This window comes from Nicotiana tomentosiformis, chromosome 5 (genome assembly GCF_000390325.3).
Source record: "Nicotiana tomentosiformis chromosome 5, ASM39032v3, whole genome shotgun sequence".
Taxonomy (NCBI): Eukaryota; Viridiplantae; Streptophyta; class Magnoliopsida; order Solanales; family Solanaceae; genus Nicotiana; species Nicotiana tomentosiformis.
In genome coordinates, this window is record NC_090816.1 from 80526022 (window position 1) to 80533487 (window position 7466).

The 7466-nt window shown below is 35.4% G+C and overlaps 1 pseudogene; it reads right to left on the reverse strand.

The window, feature by feature from the left end:
• Positions 1-410: 410 nt before the first annotated feature.
• Positions 411-2481, reverse strand: LOC104113274 (probable inactive receptor kinase At5g58300; annotated as a pseudogene).
• Positions 2482-7466: the final 4985 nt, after the last annotated feature.

A 7466-nucleotide genomic window follows, 5' to 3' on the forward strand; every position in this document is an offset into this window, starting at 1 on the left:
ATTGTTGTATGTCGTTGGTGGTGAACGTACTAAAACCATCACTGTTGTAAATATTTATTAAAGATCTAAGAGAACCCTTCTGACCCAAGGGAATTGGACGTAGGTACCACACCGGTACTGAATCAGTATAAAATTGTTGTGTCTCCTTTACTTTTCATTTTGCATAATTTATTTCTGTTGCAATTGATCCCACTGCGAAGTTTAGTCGACTAATTCCTTTCTTAGTCAACTAAATTTTAAAATCGGTTATAATTCACCTCCCTCTCGTACTTTCACCTATGGGCAGAATAAGACAAAGAGATGGAAGAAACAACACATTCTCCATTATGGAAGACAAAGAGATCAAAATTCTACAAATGCCAGAAATCAGAATTGGAGTTTCATCTAGACAAACTAGGCACTTGTAAATTTCCGATACTTATGGTTCATTCTGGTTGCCTAATTTCTTCAATCATTCTAATCACTTCATCCATTGTAGGCCTCATATCAGGCACCTTTGTTACACATGAAAGTGCAATCTGAAGCATCTGCACCATCTCTTCTTGAATATTCTGGTACTTCATCAACTCTACATCGAAAACTTCAGCCGTCCATTCCTCTCTAACAACAGAACGAACCCACCTTGGCAAATCGACTATGTAATCGTGCCCTGACATTGGAAGAGGGGATTTTCCAGTGAGCAACTCAAGAAGCAATACTCCAAAGCTGTAAACATCAGATTTTTGTGTGCCTTTTCGCGTTTCAATGACTTCTGGAGCGCAGTAACCAGCACCCTTATACTTGATGGATACGTAATTTGTTAGAGTGGTTAAACCAAAATCAGAAATGCAACCGTCGAGCTCCTTTGTAAGAAGTACATTGGATGACTTGATGTTTCCATGAATAAACTTAAATCCACCGTCAGAGTGGATATGTGAAATTCCTTTTGCTGCTCCTAGAGAGATCTTCAATCTAGCGTCCCAATCTAGTGGAATTCTTCCAAAGCCTCTATTACCTGTTATAGCCAAGATCGTTTAAGAATAAAGCCCAGAAAAGGAATCATTATTAATCTGCAGCAAGTTATGAATTTAAGCAATATTCTTTACTATATCAACACAATGAAAAATGATAATATGAAAAAAAAATTAAATTATCAGTGCGCAGAACTTAAACTCTAGGAAAAATGTGAAGAATGTATTGGGATGAAATGATAATTTCAATCAGAGTGAAGCAACATATACCGTGCAAGGCTGATGACAAGTAACCAGCAGGTTTTTTTCATAAACAAGAAGTTTCTCATCTTTGGAGTAATAATATGCAAGCAGTGGCACTATATTAGGGTGTCTTTTAACCCTTCCCACAATCTCCATATTCTGTTCAAACTCCTTTTTAGCAACTCCCACTTCCTTCAGCCTTTTCACCACTACCACTGTTACCTCATCTAAGACAACTCTGTAAGCAGTTCCATAACTCCCTTTACCAAGAACATCTGTAGAAGCACTTAGCAGATCCTCCAAATCAAAGTTGTAACAACACCCTTTAAAGAACATCAATTTGTTCTTTTCAGAATTTTGCACCCCACTTCCAAACTCCTCTAACTTCTCATTCCTTCCCCCATTTTCCATTTTCTCTTCAACCATGCTTGTTTTATTACTAACTTTCATATTCAAATAGCAGAAGGAAATCAATAAAACCAGGAGAAAAATCACAGAGGGAACACCTATTGCAATTTCAATGATAGTTCCAGTACTAAGTTTCTTAAAGTTGGCACCTTTATGCTTTTCATAGATTGCAGGGGGTGGTGCAGAACTTGAAGAACAGCTATTGAGAGGCGTCCCACATAAATTAGAGTTTCCCACAAAAGAAGAAAGTGGAAACTTCTTGAGGGAATATGGAACTGAGCCATTTAGCATGTTATAACTCAAATTCAAAAGACTTAACCTTGAGGCATCAATATTGGGAATTGTTCCAGACAATGAATTGAACTGTAGGTTTAACACAGACAGTCTAGTCAAATTCTTGATTGAAGGGGGAATTTCTCCAGTAAAAGAGTTAAAGGAGAGATCCATTAGACCAAGTTTAGGTGATAAAAAAATAGGAATATCACCAGAGAAATTATTGTGTTGAAGGTAGATGGACTGGAGAGAAGGGATTGAAAGGATATCAGAAGGAACATTTCCATTTAGATTGTTTGCTCTTAGGCTAAGGACTTTGAGAGCATCTAGTTTTCCTATACTATTGGCTGGGATATGTCCATAAAGTCCAACACCAGGCAAATGGATTGCAATAACTCTGGTTCCATCTTTGTTGCAAGTGATACCAATCCAAGATTTGCAAATTGGTACAGCAAAGTTCCAGTTGAGTTTTCTAAGATGTGGCACAGATGCTGCAAATTGAAGTAGAGCTTGTCTATCAGATTCAAGATTAGCAATAATGTGAGGAAGAATTGCAAGCAAGGGGAGAAAAATGGCAATACTTGAGAGTAGAGCTTGGAGTTTCATTATGTTTTTACTACTCAGGATATGCAAGTTAATTAAGCAAAATCAGCTACCAAAATAGCCCATAAGCCATTGTGATAGGAAATTTAATCAGTTGTTCACAAGATATTTAGTAGATAAGAAGAATGAGAACATACTTCCATTTCATCTTTGAAATGTCAGAATAAGAAAATCATTGATTATAAAGAAAGGAGCAACGCAGAAACTAAACCTTCTGATTTGTAGTTTTAAATATAGGATTTTATTATATAAACACAAGATTTTTAATTTATCGGTGCAAATTAACCGGCTATAGCATGTTATTATATTATATTTCAGGCTAAATCATATCAGAGTTGTTACGAAGAGTTACCTATTGTCATATGTCAATTTAGCTGGTTAGTATAAAGAATCTATGCGTCGTCAGTATATAGAACTTAAACTCTTAAAAATATATGGGACATAAGTACAATTAACTCTATATGAAAAGTTATAGATTTATCATTATATGTTCGGAGGAAAGGTTCTTATTGTATTTGAGAAGAAAAAAAAAGCCATTCTTTTCCATCATTAGCCCACTAAAAAAACACGATACAGGTTCTTATTGTATTTAATAATTCATTATCATAAAACATGAGCATAAAACTACTTGAAAAATGCAATTAAAACTGTTGTACTTTGCTTATAGATGCATTATCCTAAACAAACAATTCAAACTTAAAAAATAAAATAAAATTAGAGGTAAAGAAAGAGAGGGAAGCCTAAATCCCTTACGGAGATTTCCTCTTGGAGATACTTGGTTCCACGTTCGTAATGAAGATTTGAGACATCTTTTGTATATATTTTATAAAATTGGAAGGGAAGAAGAATTGACTTTCTATCAAATGAACAAGGTGTAGTCCCCTAAAAATTGATGAAAGTTTCGTCACACACACATTAGAAAATAAAGAGTTGAGATTATGTAACTAAAATAATTGTTATCGCTCTAGCCAAAAATTGAAGCTTCATTGTTTAAAATAAAAAGGCATAGATGTCCAGTTCATGACTTATTCAATGTGGAAAAGAAGTATTGGCCACATAAGATATCACTGCCGCAGGAAGACGTTGTACATCATCCACTTGCAATTGTACTTTCTCGGGTAGTTTAAGAATTGCCGTGGCATTTTATCAATATATGTTACAAGAAAGTATACTTAAACTTCCTAGGAAGTGAATGCTACTATATAAAGCGTACAAGGAAACGGTGATCCCCATATTTAAAAGGAGGCTAGAGATGATAAAGAATTTATGCCGGTGAAAAATAATAAATACTTGATGAAATATATAGAGATAAGATTGTCCCAACTTATTAAGTGGTTAAATGGCTGGCCATGAATTCTGCTCCAAGCGTACTGCTAGTTATCTTTGCCAAAGTGGAGACTCCCCGTTAGTGCCTTGTTTGGAGTACATTATGCCAAAAGGACTTGAAATTCTGGCATTCAAAAAAGATGTGCCTAGCATTTTCTGAAGGTTCGGCCATAGAAACAGCATGAATTAGTGATGTTAAGACCAATAGAGCTCAACTATATATCCGTTAGTATGAAGTCTGCCATGATGGAGAGTCCAAAAGAAGAAGTTGGTCTTATTTGGTGTTTTGATATCCCATAACTACTTGAATTCTCTTGGTCTATTGTTGTTTCCTTGTCATTGCATATAGCGGCGGTTCAGAACCGCCATAATTCTCCTTAATGGCGGATCCATAATCAGTTCCGCCAAAAGATATAATACGGCGGTTATCAGCTGACCACCGTAATATGCAGAGAAAACTGCCATAATATCCATTGCTTAAAATGGTTGTTTACTTTGCTTATTATGGCGGTTAGAAACCGCTGTAATTGTTAAAAATTTGCCGTAAATAAATTATCGCCGTAATATGCAGAGGAAACCGTCGCAATATCTATTTCTTAAAATGGTTGTTTACTTTGGTTATTATGGCGGTTAGAAACCGTCGTAATTGTAAAAAGTTTACCACATAGACAGTCTATGCTGCTATAATTGTAATATTTTTAATGTTAATTTGTTAATTCCACATTTAGATCTTTTTTACTGCACCCTTATGCAATCAAGCACCCATAATAATAATCCTAACACAAAATACTCATCATATTAAAACATAAGTGCCCAAAATCCATATCATCAAAGATTCAAGTTTAAGTTGCAGAGAGTTATTCAAGAATTACAATACAAAAAAAAATATAGTTCATCCTAACAATAATTACTATTTGTCATTTGCTCCGTTCTCATTATTACTTTCGTCAAAGGATCCTCTTGGCCCAGTTGGTGACGGAACGACATCTCCTAAATCGTGTGCCTGCATAAGAATATGGAATTGAGTTTGCATTTCTAGTAATCATTAATCTGATCATAGAGTCGAAATAGAATCGAAGAATTCATATTTAATAGTGAAATCATCATAGTGCATTATGCATTAAAAGAACACACTCCCCAGGCAGAATATGTTAACACAAACTAAATAACACCCTTCAACCTAGATTACTTACTATAACAAAACTCATATCCATTCAGCTCATTTTTGCAATAACCCATGCGAGAGCAAATGTTCATATCCAAATACTTTAGAGACTTAGTATTGTGGATGAATTGACTTTAGAGAATTAAGACATTTCTTACATGTCCATGAGCGGTTCCCAGTAGTGTTTAGGTCATCAAGGTCATCCCACAAAACTTTGATTTTGGTGAAGTAACCTGCAATATCAGTAGACCCCTGCACTAAATCACTTAATTCCTTTTGTAGGTGATAAAGTTTGACGCCATTGGATTGTCCAAACTTGTCCTCGAGTTCCACAGATCTCTAGCTGTCTTTGGGATAGATGACACTGTCAGCTATTTCCTCTGAGAGAGATTTTAGCAACCATGATATCACCATATCATCGCACGTGCTCCAAAGCTTAAAATTAGCAAAGTTTGAATCTGGTACTTTGCCAGATCCATCAATGAAGCCTACATTTTCTTTATTGAAAGGGGAATCAAGATGGATCTCCTCCGGCCTTCATAACTCTTCCATAAAAGGAAGAGTTCACGAGGTTCATTCCTAGTGAATTTGAAGCATGAAGAAGTAAAGGGTGATAGTGATCTGCTGCAGTCAGGGGCGAAGCTAGGTTGGCCCAACGGTGGTCAACTGACCACCCTTTGCCAAAAGATTATACTACGTATAAGGTAAAATATTACTTATTATTGATTAAAATAGATTTTGAACACTCTTGCATAACCCATTGAATTTCCTGGCTTCGCCACTGGCTGCAGTGATAGTGTTTCTGCTGCTGCCAGAAGTGACTTCAGAAGTTGAAACCATTTTTAAAGATATAGAACGAAGAAGAAGAAGAAAAAGAAAGAAACGAAGAATGCAACTAAGGGAATATGATCTAATAGTTGCTGCTCCGATACCATGTAGAAAGTAGGAATTTAATAAGACTGATTTTGAAATTTCCTTATGTGTTCTCATTAATCCTTTGCCTTGTATATATACATGTAGCTGAAGAGAAATAAATGAAAAATACTTCTTATATGTGTGTTCATTTTATTGGTCCTACACTAAATTCTAAATATTCTATACAGCCATTGTACTATAAATAGCTATTGTACTATAAATATACAAGACTAAGGTATTATTGTATGTACAAGAAAATTTTCAGTTGGAGCTAATGTGTCGTTTTGATTGAATGGTTGAGATGGTCCGGCAAGGCATAATTCAAAGGCACTAGTTATTCCATATGTCTTGCTTAAAATATTGCAGGTATTTCTTAACTCCATCAGACGGTCGTAAGTAAATCTATCAATATGTGATCCAAGGGCTTTATGTGTTCCACATATGTTGGTCTTTACTCTAACAATTTCCCGTTCCTTAGTTTCATCGAAACCCTTGCTAAGTTCTGCTCTTTTGTGTTCCTTCAGTAAGCTCATAGAGACTTGCAAGGATCGAAATGTGAGTTCCAATATATGAAGGAGTTAAATAGGTAGTAGGCAGACTTAGTTGTAATGATCCCATTACCATTAAGCCTCCAAATAATATAGATAGGTTTGTTGGAGGATATGGGAATGAAAGCGTTTTAGATAGTATGCATGACATGTCAAGGATGTTTGAAGGAGAGGGAGCTGAAATTTCACAAATCATTAGTGTACAAAGTGGATACTTTGACAGTTTCATCAGCAAGAGTAAAAGGCCCTTCTATGGTTTCCCCAAGGGGAATCCATTACCCACCCAAAAGTTGGTCCTATGTCTACTATAGTTTTATTAAGTTTAATTAGTTTTGTAGCATGAGTATTGTTTTTGTGAGTAATAATTTTTATGAGGGACTAACAAAAATCATTCTTTCCTAGGAGTAATCATTTTTGTTTTGTGAAAGTAGCTTTTTACACCATCTGATATGTTTGTTTTTTTTTATTTTAGAAACAAAGGCTTAAGCATTGCAATCCATTATTATATCATGACAAAAGCATGTCTTTGCATCTTCAATAAACAGTGTCAATAATTAATAATCTACATGCCTCTTCTTATTGACCATTTCATCTATTCCTATAAATTGGCAGAGGGTAGTCTCATTTTTTCCCATGGGCATTCAAGAGTGTCACTGCCACAAATTCATAAGTCGTGATGGCATCTAACTCAATCCGTTAGGTAAGACAACATATATATAATAACTATGAAATCGAACAACATGGTTTAATAACTCAACAGCGGAAAAATATCAAGAAATATCTGAAAATATAACCATAATACTGTTACAACCATCCCCAAAATCTGGTGTCAACGAGTACACGAGCACTACTGAATAAAAAGATACAAGCAAAATCCTCTAATACAACTGTCTCAACAATAGAACAGTAAAGATACAAATAACTTAAAAGAATTCCAAGGACCGCAGACAACATAGCAGTTGCATCGTAGTCTCCCAAAAGCTAGTAGCAACTCAACTCTGGAAATTGCCTCGACCGGATGTACCTGGATCTGCA